We start from the raw sequence: 23,512 nt of genomic DNA, 5'->3' as shown, positions 1-23,512 counted from the left end.
TCTGGCCTCTGCCCCCATCAGCCCATAGGTCATCTTCTGGCTAGAACAAGGGATAGCCTTAGAGCAGAAGGAACAATGCCAAGGAGTGACCAGTTCAGAATTCAGCTCATCATCAAAATTTATCTGGTAAATTTACAAAATCTATAGGTGTTCATGAACTCTACCTAAGAAATAAGCTTTTCAGATGGGACCTGGAAATCTGCTGTCTCCAAGTCTCTTCTCCCTGGGACCTTCCCCAACAGCCCCGCCAGGTCCCCAGAAGAATTGGGAGGGGCCCTGCTGACAAGATGTCACATCAGTAAGCATGCTTTGCTCACTCACTCCTGTGCTGGCCGGATCTTTTCCCGTCCCCTTTCTTTATCAGTTCTGGCCATCCGATTTGAATTTCAAATGATCTTAACTAAGAAACTTTTAATCACTCTTTCACTCCCCTGGAGATTGTCTGACCCTCTCTCTTGGAAATCTTCCTTACACCCAGGACCTATTTACTTCCTTCATGATTCCCCTGATACAGTATGTTCCAAAGTGATGATCGCCAGAACATCAGCGCGAATAAATATTCCTCTAAAAGTGTTCCATGACTGGTAAAATTCACACGATGCTGCATAGTAGCTCCACCTGTTAGAGACCATCGATGCAGATTAAAACCTTAGCAGTGCCTTACAGCAAAGAAAATGGGTTATCTTTGCTTAACTCGGCTTTTCCAAACACAGTTTGGGCCTGGAACCCTGGGTGTGAGTAGATATGTGTGTGTGTGTGTGTGTATAAAAGCCAAGAAACCACCTACTAAGTGTTTGCTTCCCTTCCCAGGGACACCTAGCTCTATGCAAATAGTAAGTAACCCATATATCCCAAGCCCGCGGGATGCTGGTGCCCATATTCACCTAAACACCATTAAGTGGTGCACCAGGCTTTGGGCTGGGTGTTGGGAATAAAGAGATGGCTAACCCCTTTCCTCAGACGGTGTATAGGCTCATGGAAAAGATGGATTAAAACTCATCATAGAGTTTATGTGTTAGGATAAATTCACGCGGAGGGCGTGCCTAGGAGCGTTACCGAGGAAATCACACACACGCACGCACGCACATCAAGGCAGTTGTACAGCTCCAGGGTACACTTATTAAACAAGAATAGAATGTGAATGTCACCCCCTGAAGTTGTGCAATATACCTAGAATAAATAAACACATACCCACTTCAACATGCGTAGTTTGTCGTCACTGATGTGGCCACATTAGCCCGCGAGACGTTTTTCCCTCCACAATGTATTACCAACGTCCTTTTCCGTTGTGCTCTGATTGATTTCACCAGTCCCCTCCTGCTGGCTGTTTCGGCTGCTCTGTTTTTGCTCTCATAAGCAGTGCTGCCATGAGCATCTCTGTGTATTTATCTGTATGAACTTGTGCAAGTTTATCTAAATATAAATTTTCTAGAAGTGTAATTTCTGGGTCAGAAAGGATCCACATTTTTTTTTCTTTTGCTGGATTTGCCAAACTGCTTTCCAGAATTAGGTACCAATTTACTTAAGGGAAGGGCTTCTGAGGACAGGGGGACACTGGAGTGGAGGGGAAGGAGGCAAGGGAGGAGGGGAGCTGGAAGGCGATAATTAATGGGAGTAGTGTCTCTTAGGAAGCGTGGGGGCAGAGGATCAAGAACAGTCTCCACGAGGAAAAGAAATCTACAGGCACAGCCACAGTGTAAACTCTGGGCTCCCCAGAAAATGTAACAAATGATCTTAGCTGAGAAATTCTGGTCACTCTTGCACCCCCCTGGAGAGTCTCTGACCCGGTCTCTTGGAAACCCTCCTTTCATTCAGGACCTGTTAACCTCCTGCATGATTCTTCTAATAAAACATGCCACAGATTGATGACTAACATTGATATTAATAAATACTCCTCTAAAAGTGCTCCATGTGCAGTAACCCAGCTAGTTGGCCCCTAGGAACCTGATTTCTTGAGGGTGAGCTTTGGGTGTCAGGATTCTATATGCCTGTCCTGGCGTTTGCATGAGGGATGCAGCAGTGGGCCAGAGCTGGTCCTGCATCGTGGGCTGAACAGGGTACACATTTGTGCAGTGTTCATTTCACCTCATTGGCCAGTAATCTAAGGCGGCTCAATATTAAAACAAAGCTTGAGATGTTATGGTGCAGGATGCTAGGTTTTAAGACAAACATCTTGGACTTCAAAAGCGGATTCTTGCTTTCAGGGGGATGTTTTGGGCTATGGCCCCATCATTCTCTCTCATCAGAAGCCCTTTTATGGAAAAATTTAGAATCCCTGGGACAGACCAGATTCATCTAGCACATTCCTATGTTTGTATCAAATTTTAATTTGAGTGTTTTGCGCCTATTGGGAAAGTGGGGCAGGGGGAGGGGAGACAGTGGAATCCCTGCCCTGATGGACTTACTGGCAGTGGAAAACTGTAGAAAACTACTTTCCTTCAGGGTTAAGTCAGTCCTGCCCATCGCAGAGTTCAAAGGGGACTGGATAGACACAGAGGCCCCTCCAACCTGTCCCATCAGGTGTTCCTTCCCCAGTCTCTCCCACCGGAGCCAAGACCCTTCTCTGCCCATGGTCCAATGTGGCCACTGCAGGAACCTTTTCCTCGTGGACATCTTGTCTCTTAGTTCAGTTGCTACTGCTTTGTAATAAACCGCCCCAAACTCAATGGAGTAAACTGGCCAACATCTTATGCTCATCGAGTCTCCAGGTCAGGAATTCAGTGGGTTTGCTTTTATCTCTGCTCTGTGATGTCCAGTGCCTCCACTGGAAAGACTCAGATGGCCTGGGGCTGGGATCATTTGGTCACTCATATATCTGGTCCCTGGGCTGTGGTGACTGAAGGACCAGCTCAACTGGGAGCACCTACATAGGACTCACAGCGTGGTATCTGGCCTCTGAGACAAGCATCTAGGGACAAGCTCCAAGAGCAGTGGCTGGGACCTGGTTGGCCTTTTATGACTTGGCCTTGTAAGCATCACTTCTGGCATATTTTGGCAGTCAAAGTGGTCCATATCTGCCTAGATTCAGGGGGTGGAGGCATAGAGAGCACATATCAGTGGCGAGGAGAGTCAGAGAATTTGGGGACCACATTGTAAAACTCCCACACTTTCCCTTCGTGATTCCTGGATCCTTCTACCACCTGCTCCCAGCGATGCACTTTTTTCAGCATCTTCTGGATTCTGGATGGTGGCACAGAAGAACAGGGTGTTGGGTGGGTGGGGGAGTCAAGCTAAGGGACCTTCCCAGTGATCTGAGAATCCTGTGGATACCTCAGAACATTATTATGTTAAAAGAAAAAAGTATTTATCTCGCTTTAAATTTTCCTAACCTGATGTGTGCCAGACTCCAGGAGGTAAAAGGACAGGGAGGCAAAACACACGATGGCAAATACAGGAAGTTTAGACACAGGGTCAGAGACAATACCAGGACAGGATTTCAGGGAAATTGATAACAAAGTATGTTCCAGGAGAGAGAGTGGCCAGGCCACGGCATATCAGTATGCAGTTGGTACACACCACGACTCCAGGGGGCACTTAGAGAGTGTGATTAATTGGGCCCTGGCCACACAGAGCTTTGATGGGACTTATTTAAAGGAAAGCAGTAACCAGTACCACTGTGCTGCTGTCGGTCAGATGTCTGTCTCATTCCCTTACCAGGGTCATCGTCTCATATCGTATTTGGGGGAAGCAGGTGGACCTCAGGTCTGTATGTGAGTCAGTGCACCTGCAGCTGCTGCTGGGTACCTGCCCCGACCTAAGGGCTCAGCGTGTCAGCCCCATGTCCACTTCGGGTCCACACCCGGGACTCTGGGGCCACCGTCTTCTCTCAATAAACAGTAGCTGCCAAGTCACCAATCCCTGGAGGGGCGCTGCTGATGGGAGGGCGTGATTTCCCTGGCGGCATGCTCGCTCAGTTCCCCACCACGCCGCTCACACACGGCCGATCGGATATCAATCACAGATTTTACCGAAGGCCTGGGAATAACGGGGGAATTTCAATACAGGGAAAAATGACCATCTACAAAGAAATCTTCTGAGCCAGAGAAAATAAAAATATTTTAAAGGGGCTTTTCATGTGTGGCTCCCTTTGGCAGTCTGGCGAAGCCTGTGAATTATGTTTTTAAATGTAGGAAATAGAATAATCAAGGGAACCATAAAGGAAATCAATTATTTTTAAGTACAGTATCAAACTATTAAACAAAACAAATGTGTGATGTAATAATACATGTGCTATCTTGTTGCCGCCTTAAATAGTAAGATCTAGGAGCAAGTCTGTAATAACTATCATAATTTTGAAATACTGTAGTCGTACTTGTAAACAGCATTGGGAGATAATTCTGCAGCTGTAACCAGGTTGGAAAACATTAGCGGCAGAGTCACAGTACTGCTAATTCCATGGCGCCGTGTGGCTTGCATTCGTGATGGAATGCTAGATTCTGTTAAGAGATTGATGAAGATAAAGGTATATTCTTTCCCATCCAAATTCGTAGGCCCCTTGCTTCCATCCTTGGGCCACCAAGGGTGAGGGCCCCTCAGGACCCCTGTGTGGTGCGTCTCTGAGCCCTGTTTCCTGGCTTCTTTCTTCAGGCCTTCCCAGGGCAAATCTCCATCCCTTTTTCAGGAAACCTGAACCCCGACTCCAGGACCCGGCTCCCTCTGACTTCCACCCTGGCAGGGGCAGCCCATAAAAATCAGTCCAGCCTGGCAGTAGGTAATAGGAAGAACCTTCTGGCAGATATTACACGGGTGCATGTCAATATGAAGGTGGAGACTTCTCACCCCAGGACAGGACGACAGGTGTTTGACTTCGTGGGGAGACGCTAGGCTGCCAAGCCAGGCTTCACGGGCAGGGAAGTCTTGCGAGATTACAGGCTTGCAGGAAGACTCAGACCTTTGGATTCTTCTGGTCTAAAGAAGGTGCCTCTGACCACCTTTCAGGCTTAATGGTGAGGCTGGAGCCGGATGACACAGGAGAAGTGAAGGAAATGTCTTTCTATTTTCTGGGCAAAGGTTGGAGGGAGGGGGCGAGGTGAGGAGGTGGGAGAGCAAAGGGATGTTCTGTTTCCATCTCTCGGCTGAGGACAGAGCCTCACTCCTCTCTGGGGACTTTGGGAGCCCACCAGACAGGGCACCTGCCCCAAGACGTTGCCTCTGGTCTGGTACAGTGTGTGGAGAGTGGAACAAGGTAGCTCCCCGGAGTCTCACTAAATCGCTGTGGGGCAGAGCCACTGAATGAAGAGCCGCTGGTCTGCCCCCAGGAGCAACACCTGCATGTGCCCAGAACAGGCCCGACCTGGATGGAGGGTGGAGCAGAGACCCAGGGATGTCAGCCACGTAGAGCCGAGAGGAGGCCGAACAGGAAGGGCAGGGACCAGGGCTCCTGAAAGCATTACACAGACTAGAAGAAGGACCCCAATCCTCTAGTTCCAAACTTCAGGTTGGAGGCCAGCAGGATACCTGTGACCATGTGCCAAGACACATCACCTGGGGGAGACAATGTGGGAGACTAAACATATTTTAAAATATGTTTTATTTTTTGAGCAATTTTAGATATACAGAAAGATTGGAACAATAATACCTAACACTGAGTTTCCTCTGTTAGCATCTCCCATGTGCGTGGCACATGTGTTACTATTCATGGATCAATATTGGTACAGTATTATTAACTAAGGTCCATACTTTGTTCAAATTTCCTTAAGTTTTATCCTTTTTCTATTCCAAGATCTCATCCAGGATACGGCATTACATTTCATTGTCATCTCTCTTTCGGCTCCTCTGGGCAGTGACAGGTTTCAGACTTTTCTTGTGTTTGATGACGTTGACACTTCTGAGGAGTACTGGTGAAGTATTTTGTACAGTGCCCCTCAATTGGGATTTGTCCACTGTTTTTCTCACGATTAGACTGGGGTTATGGTTTTTGGGGAGGAAGACCACGGGGATCCAGTGCTGTTTTCACCACATCATACAGAGGGTATATACTGTCAACATGTCTGATCACTGTTGATGCTGACCTGGCTGAGGTGTGTTTGTCAGGATGCTCCACTGCAGAGTTATTAATGTTTCCCTTTTCCCATACGCACTCTTTGGAAGGAAGTTACTAAGCACAGGCTACACAAGGAATGAGTTACGCTTCATCTCCATGAGGACATAAATTACTTGGAATTATTCCGTACAGGAGATTTTGTCTCTTTTTTCCTATTTATTTATTCAATCATATATTTCCATACATATGGACTCATGGATATTTCTTTTCTTTATTTTTCAATTGAAGTGTAGTCAATTTACAATGTTGTGTCAATTTCTAGTGTACAGCGTAATAGTTCAGTCATACATATACATACATATATTTGCTTTCATATTCTCTTTCATTATAGGTTACTGCAAGATATTGAATATAGTTCCCTGGGCTATGCAGTAGGAACTTGTTGTTTATCTGTTTTATATATAGTAGTTAGTATCTGCAAATCTCAAACTCCCAATTTATCCCTTTCTACCTCTTCCCACCCAGTAACCGTAAGTTTGTTCTCTATGTGAGTCTGTTTCTGTTTTGTAAACAAGTTCATTTGTGTCTTTTTTTTTTTTTTTAGATTCCACATATAAGTGATATCATATGGTATTTGTCTTTCTCTTTCTGGCTTACTTCACTCAGAATGATGATCATGGATATTTATTTTCTATTTTAGGTAATGATGAAATACAACTTTGCTGTTCAAATGGTTGCAGCCTTGGCCATTGGGAGCTCTTGGCTCTGGTGTTTTGAACAGCCTCTTACTTTCTGACACTGCAAGATGCTCCAGGCTCATCTTGTGTGTTTCCTGACCCAGTTTCCTGTCCTGGTTTCCTTATTAGGGAAAGGTGTTAGAAACCAAGATCTGAGCCCTAGGTGTGCTTGTTGCTACTGAGGTATTGCTTCTAGGTCCTCTCAACTGACAGAGCAAGAAAATATATGTGTATGTATTAAGCTGTGTATATGCACATATCTATACATATTTCTGTATGTAGCCATCTGTAGCTATGTCAAGCTCAACATGGCTTTATACTGATGTCTCCAACGCTAGTCCATTATCACGTGGATCCTTCTAGCTTCCTCCCCTGTCTTCTCTGTGATCTCCCACCACAACAGAGGGAAATCCAGGCTCTACTGCCCACCATCCATTTACCTAATTGTGTGATTGCAGTGTGCGTGTATAGCAGTCTCAGACTTGTTAACAAATGCCCTGTGGGAAACTACTTTATCAACTAAGATACTTCATAGTACCTTTGCCTTCAGTTTTCCAGATTCCTCTCATTTCCAAAGTTGCTTATGTCGGCACTCCTCCCTCTCCCTTCAGTGGGGTCGTTCCATTCATACGTAATACAAATTGATTTGTTGCTTTCTGCCTTCCATCCTGGGAGTCTACTGACCTCCTAAATGATTTTTTTTTTTTAATTTGCAGACATTAAGTTTCACTCTTTGTGCTGAAGCTCAATAGATTTTGACAAATGCATATTGTCATATTCCACAATTACAGTATCATATGGAATAGTTTTGCTGCCCCCCTAGATACCCTGAGCATCACCTCTTCAGCCTTCCTCCTTTATTTCTGAACTTCTGGCACCAATGATCTCTTGTACCTCTATAGTTTGGCCTTTTCCAGAACGTCAAATAATTGGAGCCATATATTACGTAGCCTTTTTAGAGTGGCTCCTTTCATTTACATATATCCATTTAAGATCCATCTATGTCTTTTCATGGCTTGGTATCTTACCTCTTTTTATTGCTGAGTAATACTCCATTTTATAGGTGCACGACCATTTATTCACCTACTGAAGGGCATCTTGGATGCATCCACTGTTTTGGTGAATACGAGTAAAGCTGCTGTAAATCTATATAATACTTTATATTTACATATATAAAATATATTTATAAAGAAATATAATACTATTCATCTGCATGTAGATTTTTGTGTGGACACAAGGTTTCAAGTGAGTTGGATACATACCTAGGGGCATGATTGCTGGCTAGTATAACAAGGCTATGTTTAGCTTCGTAAGAAACTTCCCAACTGTCTTCTATGGTGACTGTACCATTTTTGTGTTACACCACAAGGAAGAAAGTTCCTTTTGCTTCACATTTTTGCTAGCAATTGGTATTGTCATTTTTGGTTTTGGTTTTTGCCGTTTTGATTGGTGTGGATCTATATTGGTGTGGATCTGTCTTCAAGTTCTCTGGCTCTTTTCTATATTAGCTCATGTGGAGCTCATCAAGTATGTTTTCCCTTTGGTTGCTATATTTTTAAGTTCTGAAATTTCCACTTGGTTATTCTTTTTATCTTCTATTTATCTGCGGAGACTTTCTATCTTTCCACTCTTTTCAAAAATTTTCACCCTTACTTGGAGCTCTAAAGTCTTCGTCAGACAATTCCCAGGTCCGTGTCCTGTTGCCGCTGGCGTTTGTTGGTTATCTTTTCCCAAGCAAGTTTAGATTTTCCTGGTTCTTTGTCTTTTGAGAGTTTAGAATTATATCCTGGATATTTAGAATATTTTGTTATGTGACTTATTTATACACTATGGACAATGATGATTTTTTGGTACATTAGCAGGCAATCAGCCTGGTTGGATTCAGGCCTCAAGTTCCAACCAATCTTATGTTGACTATGGTCCCAATGTCAGTTAAGTTTTCAAAGCCTTTATACTACTATTCAGATCTGTCCCAAGTGTGTGACACCAGTGGCCAGTTTGTTACCTGGGCTTATCCATTAGTCAGTCCCCAAAGTCTGCGTGTGCTCATTAGGGCCAGATCAATCAACTCATGTAGGGTCGTGTCCCAAATTCATAAACAATCAGAGTAATCGCGTTAGCAAACTTTTCCCCATCCCTGATCTTGTCAGCACTGTTTATTTCTCTGGTACTCTTCAGTCTGGTCCCCTAGCTGGAAAACTGCAGCTTCAGTTGCCCCAGTCTACTGCACCCTTTGTGCAACTGCACTCATGTCAGGGACAAGCAAACTTGGGGGCAGTGGACTATCTGTCATCTTGATTATGGTGATTGTGTCACGGGTGTATACATGCATTAAAAACTTACCAAACTGTGCACTTTATTTGCAGTTTATTATATGTAAATTATACCCCAATAAGCCTGTTTTTAAAATGAGCTTTCAAATCATTCTCTGTGATAGTGAAATCGGGAGAAATCCCCCTGGATCTTTGGTTTATGGTTAAAGTGCTATTTTCCGCTTTGTCTTTTTGTGTAAATTCATAAGTTCATTAGTGGTCATTGTGGAGGATGTGCATCAGTTGCTGCCTCCATATTATCTGATTGTTCTCTAGCTCTTCTCTTGATTACTTCATTCATCCTGTTTTCCCATTTTGATTGTTTCTTTTTCAAACTTCTTGAGTTGAATGTTCAGTAAATTTATTTTCATTTCTTCAGTTAAATTATATTCTTCTGTATAATCTGTTGATATAGGACAACTATACAGAAGGAAGCCAAAGTCATGCTAAACTCCCTCTCCAGATGAGACCACTGTTAACATTTCTGCCAGCATCCTTCCTGACATCTTTCTGTGCATGTGTACGCTTGTGTGTGTGCGTGTGTGTATGTGTCTTTGTATGCAGAAAAGTACACAAATCATAAGTGTACAGATTACCATAAATTGAACATACCCACAGAACCAGGACTCAATCGGTTAACAAAACCTTGCCAACATTCCAGAAAGAGTCTTTGTTTCCACTCCCAGTCATAACCCACTCCCCACCAACTCAAGGATAACTACCGTCTTGACTTCTAATGACATCGATTACTTTTGCCAGATTTTAAATTGTATTTAAATGTAATCATGAAGCATTTTGCTTTATCTGTCTGCTTTTACTCAACGTTGTATTTGTCAGGTTCATCCATATGGTTTTAGGGGGTTATATTTAATTCATGGTGGAGGTTCATTGTCACTCCATTGTGAGTGTGTCATAATTTATTTATCCATTTTATTGTTGGTGGGCATTTGGGTGGTTTCCAGTTTGGGGCTATTATGAATAGTGCTGCTGTAAATATCTGAGTGCGTGTCTTCTGTATGCCTTTTTTATTGGTTATATACTTGAGAGAGATTGCTGAGTCTTATTCATGCAATTTAAATGTATATAACTTTGAATTAATGGTGTTATACTAGAGAAACTATCTTGTGACTTGCTTTAATCACTGAACAATAGGTCATAGACATCTTTCCATGCCAATTAATATTATTCATTATATGGATATATCGTACTTTAATCATTTTGTTGTTTATTCATGGGCATTTTCTTTGCTTTCAGTTTTTCAGTAATATGAACAGTGCAATATTTCACATTCTTATAAACTTTGTTCAACTGACAGATCATCACTTTAGGGTAAATGCTTGGAACTGAAATTCTGCATCCAAGGGTATGCCCATGTACATTTAAATTTTGATGTACATTGTCTAATTTCCTTCTTGAAATGAGGTGCAATTTACAATCTCACCGACATTGACCAAGGGAACATTTCTCTGTTTCTTCACTCTCAGTATATTTTCTTCTATTCTTAACTCTTGTCAATCTGATAGGAGAATAACTTCACATTTTGCATTGTTATATTTCTTTATTAGTGAATTTAAGTATCTTTTTATAAATGTATTTCTCATTTTATGTACTTTGCTGATCGTTCTATTGTTATCTTTTAATCATTGATTTATGAATTCTTTATATGCTGCAGAAAATACTTCTTTGACTCTTGTCTGTGTTACAAATAATTATTCCAGGTTCTTGTCTGCCTGTTCATTTGGTTGTTATGTGTTGTGGTTGCTGTCTGGGGACACGTTTTTGATGTTGTTGTTGTCACTGTTTTTTGCTTTCTCTTTAAATGGAATCAACTTTACAAATCTTTGCCTTTATGGTGCCCGGCTTTTGTTTCATACTTTAGAAGTGTTCTCGTGTTTTCAGATTATAATGTACTGATCTCTGTTTCTCTTGCAGCGTATTATCATTTTATTTTTTACATTTACGTCTTTGGTCTACCTGAAATCTCTTTTACTGTGTGGAATAAAGAATTTAGTTTGATTCTTTTCCGAACAACTAACCAGCTGATCCAACACTTTATTTGATTATTTCTGCTCTAATTTGAAATATGAGTTTATCAATATCTAAAATCCCTAAGTTCTCTGCGTGTCTATTTCTGTACTGGGAATCCAGTTCTACTGCTTTGTCTGTCCATTCATTACAACAAATACTTATGTGTCAGGCACTTCTAAGCACTTTATCCACATCAGTAAAAAAAATAAAAAGAAGAGACAAAATCCCTGTCTTCATGGACTTAACCTTTCAGAGAGAGATATAAAGACAGATAATAACCTGTAAACATTTTTATTTCATCTCTTGAATTAGTCTGATGAGGTTTTTATTACTGTAGATTTATGGTATATTTTAATATCGAGTAAAGCTGGTTCTTTACATTAATTATCTTGCCTCTGTAAATATTGAATCTTACAGATGAACTTTAGAATCATCTGATCAAATTCTAATATAAGTCGCATTGGAATTTTGCTTGTGATTGTCTGAATTTTGAAATTAATTTAGAGAGGTTTGACCTCTTCACCATAGTTTTTTCTTATCTAATGATAAGGTGGGCTTTTCTATTCGAATTTCCTTTTATTCAAGCGTCCTTCTCTGTCCCTCAGTAGAATTTAAATATTTTCTCTGTATAGATTATTTTTAGGTTGCTATTGTGAATGAAATTGTATTTTGCTTTTATCATGTTTCATATCTTGTTATTGTTGTAAAAAAGAAAGCTATTGATTTTGGTATGTATTTTTTATAACCTCTCACTTAAGTGAATATTGTTCGTCATAGTCTTTCAGTTGATTTGTTCTTAGATTATTTGTTGCATAATAGTACATTACAAATATTCGCCCTGTGGATTATACTCTTTATCATTGCTAAGTGACTCTCTGTCCTGTTTAACCATTTGCATCTTGAATTCTGATATTTAAATTGTGAGCTTCATTTTCTTCTTTGAATTGGCCTACATTATCCGTACTTTCACTTGATACATTTTATTTCTATTACAAAAGGAATATATGCTTGTTATTCAGACACGCCAGTTGGTTACTGCACTTCAGTTCTGGCACTAACCCCCTGGAGTTAGTGCAGACCCCGCAGACTAAGGGCTCAGTCCCGTGTAAGACGGCCCCCGTCATTGGACACCAGCCTCAAGTTAATAGGGTCCCAAGGCCACACACAATTCTGATCAACTACCTACAAATTTCAGGATTCCCAGTGATACAGGAAAAACAAATGTGGGGTGAGAGGAGGTCTCCGTTGAGACACAAGATTGGTCTTTCTGGTCACCAGCCCCTGTCCTGACACCATCACGGGGCCACCATGAGTCAACTCATTAGCAAAAACTCAGGTGTGATCCAGGGGCTCGTGAATGACAAAGACACTCATCACTTGGGAAATTCCAAGAGTTTTAGAAGCTCTGTACCAGGAACTGGGGACAAAGACCAGACAAATTCCTTATTATACAACACATATGAATATTTAACACAGAAAATGTTTATATAGAAAACAGAAGTTACCCTTAATCTCTCAATCCAGAGATAGCCACTGCTGAAGTTGAGTCAGTGTTCCTCCAGAGCTGGTTTCTGTGGACGTAGCAGCATGGAAACCAAATTGCTTTGTATGCAAATGCCACTACATTTAACATACTATTTTGCAACTTGCTTTTTTCAGTTAATAATGTTTTTTGATCTTCTCTCCATATCACTGCATATAAACCAATCGACCTCATGATTTAAAATTGTTTTATTAACTACACTTATGCTTGTTTTCTAATATGAAAACCAAAACCCCCAAAAAAAACCCTTTAGGGGGAACTAGGGTTGTTTCAAGTTTTTTTTTCCTTCTTTTGGAAATTACCACAATGTTTCCATGAACATCTTTGTGCACTTGTTCAAATATACATACACATAAAGAGGAATACAAATTCTTATAAAAGAAACATATGGATGAAAAGATACATGCATTTTAATTTTTATCATATATTGCAAATATCCCTTTAAGACATTTAACTCGTATGTTTTCCCACCAATGAATGCTTGATATCAGTTCTTTTACTTTCAATTTTTTGTTTCTTAAAATAGAAAACCTAGCATGACACCTTTTTCTTTTAAAAGGTGAGTTTTATGTGCATTTGTCTTTTAAAAAATAGTATCCTACAATTTAAAAAGTTTTTTCTCTGATGATTCGGAATGTATATTTGGATATTTAGTTCTACTAATTTACGACTTTAAATTACTGCTTAGACATGTGTTTCAGTTCAATAATTGAAATGAAACAGGTTCTATTTGAACCTTTCCTCTGAAAGATAAGGGTATGGATGATTTTCTCCCAGATTTTTGCCTTCTTTCTCCTCCTCTTCCTCCCCCTCTTCAGTTAACCCTTCCTGAATACAGTGTATGGTAACCTGGTAACCTTTCAGTAAACTACATTATCATATCTGTGTGGTATCATTTGGTCCAGTGTATGCTATCATGGTAAATTCTGTAAACACATCTATATGTACAAGTTAACCTCTGGATGCGTGGAATCATCTTTAGTTAACATTCATTCTACATATTAATGGATTTTGTGGGAAGTGATATTCAAACCTCAGCGTCCCAGCCTAGGGACCAGGGTTCTAGAACCGTCTCCCTGAGCCCTGGCTGTTGGGCCTGGGAAATCCAGGGTCTCCAGCAGTGGGGTGAGGGTGACTGGGTGCACTTGGAGAGAATCACTGATTCTTAATCCTGATTTGTACATGAATAATCTATGGAGATTTTTTTTTTAATTATAAAAAGTAAGCTTCTTAAAATACAAAATATTTTTAAAAATACATTCTCATTGTAGCAAACGCCAACAAGGCAGAAGTGAATAGAATAAGGAATATTATAGTGTTTACTCCTCTATCAAATTCCACCCAATTCTATCCCCCAGAGGTGACTGACAACCGATGTTGCCACTTTCGGTTTTTATTAAACCCATTTTTTTCTAGGCTTTTATAAGTATGTATAAAGTTTTCATTCTTTATCTAATTTTTTATTTAAAAAATTAAGCCTAGAGAAAATGTGCAAAAATAATTTTGGAAACACCCTTATACTTGTTCATATCACCCCGTTCTCATTCTCTCTCTTTCTCTCTCTCTTCCCTGAGCCTTTTGAAAATTAGATGGGAATAAATTGAAGCCTTTATGACAGACCCCTAAATATTTAGCATATATTTCCTAAGAACAATAACATTCTTTTCCATGACCACAATATAATTATCATACCCAAGAAAGTTAACATTGATATAGTAAACACAAACCAACATAAAATTTCCCTGATTGTGGCCATAATTGCTGTAATGTCCTTTACAGTTGTTTGTTTTAAATCCAAGATGCAACCATAATTACACTTTACATGTAGTCATCAGATCTTTAATCCAGAACAGTTTCCTAGCCTCTTTGAATGTATTTTAAGGCATTGACATTTTTTGAAGAATTAAGGTCAGTTGATTTGCAGAAGGTCCTTCAGTTTGAGTTTGTATGTTTCCTCGCGTTTGGAATCAGGTTGTGCATGTCTGGCAGGAACACCACACACACGATGTTGTTCGATAGTCTAGCAAGTTAGGAGGTACACAACGCCAGGATGGCTCACTATTTGTTGTGCTAAATTTACTCATTGGTTAAAGTCGTGCCTGCCAGATCCCTCCATAGTCTGTTCTCCAGCTGTCTTTCTTCTAATGCAGAGGTAGGGAAACTTTTCTGTAAAGGGCTAGACAGTACGCATTTTAGGTTTTGCAGGCTGCAGAAGTTCTCTGTCATGTATTCTTCCCCCCACCCCCAATCATTTAAAAATGTGAAAACCATTCTTGGCTGGAGAGTTGTATCTAAACAGGTAGACTGATAATTCTTGCCGATATCAATCATTGCTTTAGTGGCTGTGAACTGGCGACTTAATTTCTATTATTCCTTTTATATTTATTAGTTGGCATTCCTCTGTGAAAAGAACTGTCCCTCCTTTCCTCCTTTATAGCAAATGTCTTTGGAATCAATATGAAGTTATGGATCTGTTTCCATTTTTTAATGATTGCAAAAAAAAATGCTGAATGTGTTCATTTATTTTTCAGCTAGAATTTACGGAGTGCCAACTGTGCACATCACTGGGGCGCAATGTTGACCATAAACAGATATAGCCCCTCTCCCCATGAAACTTACCTTCTAGTGGGGGAAACAGGCATTAATCAAATGAGCCTATAAATTACTGTAAACTTGCAGCTGCAGTTAGTTCTCTAAAGGGGAGCATTTAACGGAGGGATGTGAGTTGGTGGAGGCGGTCAGCAGGAAACGAAAGCTGCCCCCAGGAGGTGATGACTGGGCGGAGATCCGGAGGACTAGTACCTTTACTTCCTTGAAGATGGGGCTGCGAGGGCAGAGTCTTGAAGACAAAGGAATGCAGGGGAACATCCTAGAGATGGGTGGGAACTGGGCACATAGGGAGAACAAAATGACGGCCAGCAATGTGGAAAGGCAGAGCGAATACACAGTAAAACACAGTACCAGGGGAGCACAGAGAGGTCACGGAACCAGGCAATGCGGGGGGCGGTGGTCATTGTTCCTGGAAGAATTTGTATCTTCATCCAGAGAGCAAAGGAGAAGTCAGGGAAATGTATTGTATTGATGGAGTGGTACCCCAACCAGATGAGCCTTTGAGAAAACCACTCTACTGCAGTGTGACACTGGGACCCCATCGGTTGGCCACTGGATAAGCTGGCAGAGAGGATGGCAACTTGGCTAGAGTGCTCTGTTGGCTGTGGGGAGAAGGTGGCAAACTGAGACACGTCTGCGGTATGAAAGTAATCTGACTCTGGGTGATGGGAGTATTTGGTATCTTGATTGCGTGGTGGTCATATAGGTATATTGTTTATCAAAAGTCATCAAATTGGCACACATAAGATCCAGGCACCTCACATATGTAAATTTTACCTAAAAACAGTATCCCGGCAAGTGGAAAAGAAAGATGCAAAACTATATATATGGTGTGGTACCATACGTATAAAGAAGCAGCTTCTAGCTGTACAGTATCTCTGGCAGGACACACAAGAAGGTAATAATAGTGCTTGCTTGATGGGGGGAGAGCGTGGCAGAAGGGAGATGTTTCCCTGAGTATTCTTCTTCACTTTGGAGTTTTGAACCATGTGAGGGGACTTAAGAGATGGACTGGATACACCAATAACATATGCTTAAAATACATAAAGCAAAGTTGACAGAATCGGACACATAGCCTAGCCCAATCTGACTGATACAGTAAATAAAGCTCTAAAAACAACCATAGATCAAAATATTAAAGAATCAAAATATATAAAATCTGTAAGTTAAGGAAAAAGTCTGAGCATATTATTTAGTCTGTACATGCTGAAACAGATCTGTTTAAACACAGTTGCCTCAAGGCAGGTGAGAAAGCCTGGGGCAAGAATTTATGACTTTTCAACATAAACACTTCTGAGCTTAGTTTTTTAAATTCAGGATAAGAAGGAGGTACTTCCAGGAAATATGGCAATGTACGTAGGTATTTTTAAAGCCTCTTCCCTGAAACTTACAAAAATCAACAAACGGAATTACCAACTAAAGTGAAAACTAAGCCGAAACTTTGGGACAACGTTATCCTTTTTGTACAAATGCCAAAGAAGAGTTCGTTGCCAGACACAGCACAACTGGAACCAAAAGGAAACAGGATGCTGGGGGCTAACCAAGTTGCCCGAGCTTGAGAACCAGCACAGTGCTGTAGACCAAGAGCCTCCCTGAGAGCATCTTCCACAGCAAGCTAGAGCAGAGATCTGGGGATAGGGGTCTGCCCAGAAGGAGCAAGGCTGCCCCTCCACCTCAGATCATCTGCAGCAGAGAGGCTGCAGAGGTGGCTGGGTGTCCCGGCACGACCGCTCTTAATGTATCCCAGCCTTCTGATTGGGAAAGGGAGGAATTTGATTGGAAATAAAGCAAATTTCCAATCAAAGCGGAACAGCAGAGGTAGAGGATAACATTTGCTGACACCACCTCATTCCTCCTCCTATAAAATGTCAGAGCTGTCTCAATCTCAGCTGTGTAACATGATTATCAAGAATGAGATTTTTGAGTGTTTTAAAATATTTTAAATGTGTCATGCCAAACCAACCGAATCTGCATCATACAAAACTGAGGCCCAGGCAACGAATGTAGTTGAAAAATGTCTCCACTGCGAGATAACATTTTTAGCACAGTCAGTAGAACACCCGATATTGGCAGAAGTGTGGAGGAACAAACACCTAGGACTGCCCAGGGAGAAGTCAGTCCTGGGTGTCCCGTCCCCACGTGCTGTCAGCTAGTGTGGCAGGGCTCCTCATGCACATTGCTGATTGGTCAGTTTGGAAGAAGGAAAGGACTGGTAGCTCTCTCGTCTGGGCTATCGCTGCCTGCAAAGAGCACTGCTGGCCGTGAGCTTGCATTTGCCCATTGCCTCCTGTGACTGGCCAGGCGGTAAATAACCCCATTCCGGGTGCAGCATACGGAAGCTGACATTTTGATCCCTGTCTGCCTGACCCCATCCTTTAAAAGAAAAATTTCAACCAGAGAGAGAAGAAAAGTGCAATTTATTGATTCCTTTCCATCAGTCATCAGTGGCAAAGTCAACAAAGATCTATGCGAAAATAACGTTTTCTGCTACGCACTAAAGACACCTGCCACCTTCATGGCATGCACCCTGCATCCTGGCTTCCTTCTTACCCACAAAACGGCTTGAGTCTCTTCCCACCTTAAAATTTGCTTTGTTTGATATTAGCACACCTGTACCAACTTTCTTGCAGGTGGTGTTCGCATACACCATCCTTTCGAAAACCTCATGGCTTCGTATTTACTGTGTGTTTCTTATGAGCAAAATCTACATGTTTTATATTTGTATCTAATCTGCCGTCTTTGGAGGTTAGAATATCTTTAGTTTGATACTATATGTGAATGCGATTGCTGATTTATTTGGATTTCAATCAACAATCAATTTACTTTCTATTCATCTCTGTTCTGTGTTCTCCATTTACTCCCTTCTTCCTTTTTGTGGAACTAATCAAGTGTTTTTATTATCCATCCCCTTCCCCCACAAACTGTACATTCTTCTATTATTCTTTCAGTGATTACGCTGGAGATTGCGACGTGTATCCTTGACCCCCTTGTATATATCCTAAATTAGGACATTGATCACTTCCATATGATGCAAGGACCCGAGGACACTTTTAATTTCATTTACCCCACTCTCACCTTTCGTATGATTGTTGCCATGGATTCTATTTCTTCATATATTTAACACCTACCAGACTTTATTATTAAGATGTATTACTATAAGATTAAATTTAATAATTGCTATTTAGACTTACCACCTATTTATCTTTTCCAGTGCTCTTTATTTTTCTGGCTCCATTCTTCTATCCAGAATCATATTTCTTCTGCCTGAACAACTCATTATAACCTTTCTTTTAGGATGAGTGTTGGTGAAAAATTCTCTCATCTGTGTGCCTAAAAAACATATTTCCTTCACTAATGTTTTTCAATCATATTTTTAAGCCTTCACTTTTTCTTTATTTGTTCTTTTAAAATTAACTCTGTTGAGGACAATTTATATACAATAACACACTCATTTTAAGTGTACAGTTTGATGAGCTTTGACAAATGTGTAAACATTTGTAACCATCAATCAAGACATAAGCAATTCCATCAATCCAAAAAAATTCCTTTGTGCCCCTTTTCAGTCATTACCCCTCCCAGTCTCTACTCTAGGCATCCACTGATTTTCTTTCTGTCATTATAGATTTATTCTGTCTGTTCTAGACGTTCATAAGGATGAAATTATGGAGTATGGATTGTTTTGTGTTCTGGCTTCTTTCACTCAGAATAATGTTTCTGAGATTCAGCCATGACGTTGTGGGTATCTGGTTTGTTCCTTTTCATTGCTGAGCAATGTCTCATTGTATGCATATGCCATAATTTGTTTATCATTTCACCAATTGATGGACATTTGGATTATTTCCAGTTTGGTGCTATAATGAATAAAGCTGCTACGAACATTCATGTAAAAGTCATAGTGTGGACTTTATTTCTGTAAGACAGTTATCTACAACTGAAATGGTTGAATCATAGTGTGATGGTGCGTTTAACTTTATAAGGAACTGACGAACAGTTTTTCAAAATTATTGAACTGTTTACATACCTAATCACATCGTGTGAGGGTTCCACTTGCTCCACATTTTTGCCAAGACTTGGTGCTGTCAGGTGTTTAAATTTTATCCATTCTACTGGTTGTGTAGTAGTTTTCCACTGTGGTTTTAATTTGCTTTCCCTGATGACTAACAATGTTGAGCATTTTTTCATGTGTAGTTGGCCATTCAATGTATCTTGTGAAGTGTTACTCTATAATTTTCCCACTTAAAAGTTGAGTTGTTTATTTTCATTTTATTGATTTACAAGATTTCTTGATATATTCTTAATTCAAGTTCTTTGCCAGATGTGTAGTATTATATATGTATATATGACATATAAATAATATATAAATATAAATTATATATATAATTTTCCCTATTTGTGGCCTTTTTCAGTTTTTCAAAGATATCTTCTGAAGAGTAAAAAAATTCAATTTTGATGAAGTAAAACAATCAATATTTTCCTTTTATTATTTGTGCTTTTGTGTCCTAAGAAACTTCTGCTTACAAAGTTGCAAAGTTTTTTTTTTTTTTTAAGTTTTGTGGCTTTAGCTTTTATATTCAGGTCTGTGATCTAATTTTGAGTTTTTTATATGTATGGGATAAGGTAAGTATCAAGTTTCATTTATTTCTACATAAATATCCAGTTGTCTGTCCAGCACAATTTGATGAAAAGACTTATCCTTTCCCGCATTGAATTAAATTGGCACTTTTGTCAAAAGTCAGTTGATCACATATGTGTAGATCTATTCCTGTTCTATTATTTCCTTGGATCTCTATGTCTATTCTTTTGCCAAAACCACACTCTCTTGATTAACTTTATAGTCTTAAAATCGGATAGTCCTTTCCAACGTTTGTGTTTTTAAAAATTGTTTTGGTTATTGCATGTCCTTTGCATTTATGTATAAATTTTAGAACCAGCTTGTCAAATTCTGAGGAAAAGCTTTCTGGCATATTGATTTGGATTACGTTGAATATATAGATCAATTTTGGGGAAAATTAGCATCTTAAAAATATCAAAACTCCAAGTCATGAACATGCTATATCTTTCCATTTATTTTCGAATCTTTTAAAATTTCTCTCGGCAGTGTTTTGTAGTTTTTAGTATACAGATCTTGCACTTATTTTGTTAAACTTACCCCCTAATATATTTCATGTTTTTTATACTACTGTGAATGGTGCTATTTCAAATTTCATTTTCCAGTTGCTTATTTGTGGTATTGATACTGTATTTTGTGACCTTGCTAAAGTCACTTATTAGTTCTAAAAGCCTTTTTGGTAGATTCCTTAAGATTTTCTACATATACATCATGCTGACTTTGAATAAAAACAGTTTACTTTTTTCTTACCAATTTGTATGCATTTTATTTATTTCATTGGCTGGAACCCCCACCAAGTGTTCAATAGAAGCCTTGTTCGTGGTTTTACAGGAACAGCATTCAGTCAGCATTCAGTCTTTGACCATTTGGTATGATGGTAGCTGTACATCTTGTGTAATGACCTTTCTGAGGTTGAGGAAGTTCCCTTCCATTCCTAATTTTCTGAGTTTTTGATCACGAGTGGGCGTTGAACTTTGTCAAATGCTCTTTATGCATGCATTAAGATGATCCTGATTTTTTTCTTCTCTGAAGATGATAAATTACACTGATTAATTTTTAAAAATTTAAACCAACTTTGTAGGCCTGGGGAAAGACTCCACTTTGCCAAGATGTATTATCCTTTTCATACATTCACTAATATATTGTTAAGGCTTTTGCATTTATATTTCTTTTCTTTTCTTGTAAACCCTTTATCTGATTTTGTTAATGGGGTAACATTGGCTTCATAAAATGACTTGAGATGAGCCACTCTCTATGAAAGATTTTAACGAGTTTGATGTTTTCCTTCATTAAGTATATGTTAGGATTCAGCAGAGAAGTCACCTGGGTGTGAAGGGGTTTATTTCTGTTTTTGGAAGGAGGAGATTATTAATTATGAATTAAATTTCTTTAAAAGATAGAAAACTATTCATATTTTCTGTCTCTTCTTGGATCTATTTTGTTAATTTGTATATTTCAAGGAATTTTTCTATTTTATTGAGATTTTTGGAGTAGAGTTATTTATAATATTCCTTTGTTATTTTTAATGTCTGTGGGATCTAGAGGGAAGCCCTTTCCGTTATGCCTGATCTTGGTAATTTGTATTTTCTCCAGATTTTAAAGTCAAGTTAGACAGATATTTACCAATTTCACTGACATTGTCATTGATTTTCTCTATTTTTGTACATTTTCTGTTTCATTGGTTTCTGCTCTTATCTTTAGTTTTTCCTTCCTTCTATTTTCTTTGGCTTTAATTTGCTGCTTTTCTAGCTTCTTAGTGTGGAATCTTAGAATATTGGCTTTAAACCTTTCATCTTTTTCTAGAATAAACACTTTAAGCTATAATTTTCCCTCTAAGCACTGTTCTAGCTGCATTCGACAAATTTTAATACATGTATTTTCATTTTCATTTCATTTGGTTTAAAATATTTTTAAACTTTTTGGTTTTTTATTCTTTGACTTATGTATTACATAAAACTGTGTTTTACTTAATAAACGGCTTGAGAATGTTCCAAGTATCTTATTGTTATTAATTTCTAATTCAGTTCCACTGTGGTCAGAGAATATTTTCTGGATGATCTCAATATTTTTGAATTTATTAAAAATCCTTCTGAGGCCCAACGTATGGTCTGTCTTTTATGAACATTCCATGTGTCCTTGAAAAGCCTGTGTATCCCACAGTGTTTTATAAATTCAGTTTGGTCAAGTTATTTGCTGGTGTCTGACAAGTCTTCTGCATCTTTACAGGTTTTCTCCGTCCTGAGGGAGGTGGGTCAACGTCTCCCACTATATTTGTGGATTTGTTATTTCCTTCATGTATTGTGCTTCATGTATTTTAAATCTTTGTTATAGGTACATTTTGGATTATTATATTTTCTTAATGAATTGACTCTTTATCATTATGAATTAACCCTGTTTATCTCTGGCAGTGCATCTTGTCTGATACTAACATAGCTGCTCCAGATTTCTTATGGTTAATCTTTTCATCCCATGCATTTTCCTATACTTGTACTTTGACCCTATCTGTGTTTGTATATTTAAGGAGTGTATCTTGCAAACAGTCTATAATTGGGTGTTACTGTATTTTTATGCAGCCTGATCTCTTCTGCCCTTTATTGTTATTATTATTTGGGGGGGGTTAGTAATTAGGTTTCCTGTCCTTTAATTATAGCTTTAGACTCTCTATATTAAATGTAATTCACAATATATTTAGGTTTCAGTCTACTATTTTGTTGTTTATTTTCTATTTGTCCCATCTGTTCTTTATTTTTTCCTCTTTTCATGCCTTCTTAGCATCACTTATTTAAAAAATATCCCGCTTAATCTCTATTGGAGATTGTTTGCTGTATCTCTTTGTGCTCTAGGGTTTACTATATGCACCTTCAACATATAGCAATCTAATGTTAAATAATATTATACTGCTTTATGGATAGTGTTAAGTATCTTATAACAGTATTCTTTAATTTCTTCCCTCCCATCCTTTGTGCTGTTATTGTCCATTTTACTCATACATTATTATAAACTCCATAATACATTGGTATTATTTTCGCTTTAAAATTATCTTTTAGAGAAACTTAAAAATGAGAAAACAAAATTGCTTATATTTACTCAGATATTTACCACTTCCAGCTCTCCTCATTCCTGAGTTTCTAACTGTCATCATTTTACTTTTTTCTACAGCATCTAATCAAGTCCAGCAAGCAACTTTTTAATATTAAATATTATATTTTCAGCTCCAGAATTTTATTTGCTTTAAAAGTAATTCCCATTCCTTTTTTTGTTGTGTTTATATTTTCCTTTAAATCCTTGGGCATATTTATAATAGCTGTATGAAAGCCTCTGTTGGCTAATCCCCTTATTCTGATTATTTCTGCTTCTCTTTCTATGTACACTATGAATGTTACATGAGAGTTTCTGGATTTTGTTGTTGTCCTTTTAGAGTTTTGAAGTTTGTCTGTTAGGCAGATGAGTTACTTGAGAATTAGCTTGATCCACTTGATGATTTTTTAAGCTTGGTTATGGTAGTTACCTTTATTCTAATACTAATTCTGTCCTACTTCTTAGGTACAGTCTACCTGGGGCGTCTACTGGAATCCCAGGTGTTTTATCCACTCAGGTTCATCAGAACTTGAGTGTCTTCCAGTTCTTTCTTACCCCTGGAACTGTTCCACTTACAGCTCTCTGCCAGTTGTTCTTTTCCTGGCCACAAGG

General features: G+C 39.2%; 1 protein-coding gene across 1 annotated transcript in view; it reads left to right on the top strand.

Moving 5' to 3' along the window:
* Nucleotides 1–23,512, top strand: part of CALN1 (calneuron 1) — a 332,629-nt gene that overhangs the window by 5,421 nt on the left and 303,696 nt on the right. The window lies entirely within an intron of this gene.

Source organism: Camelus bactrianus, chromosome 18 (genome assembly GCF_048773025.1).
Source record: "Camelus bactrianus isolate YW-2024 breed Bactrian camel chromosome 18, ASM4877302v1, whole genome shotgun sequence".
Taxonomy (NCBI): domain Eukaryota; kingdom Metazoa; phylum Chordata; class Mammalia; order Artiodactyla; family Camelidae; genus Camelus; species Camelus bactrianus.
Note: the sequence above shows the minus strand (reverse complement) of the source record. Positions and strands in the feature narration are given on the sequence as shown.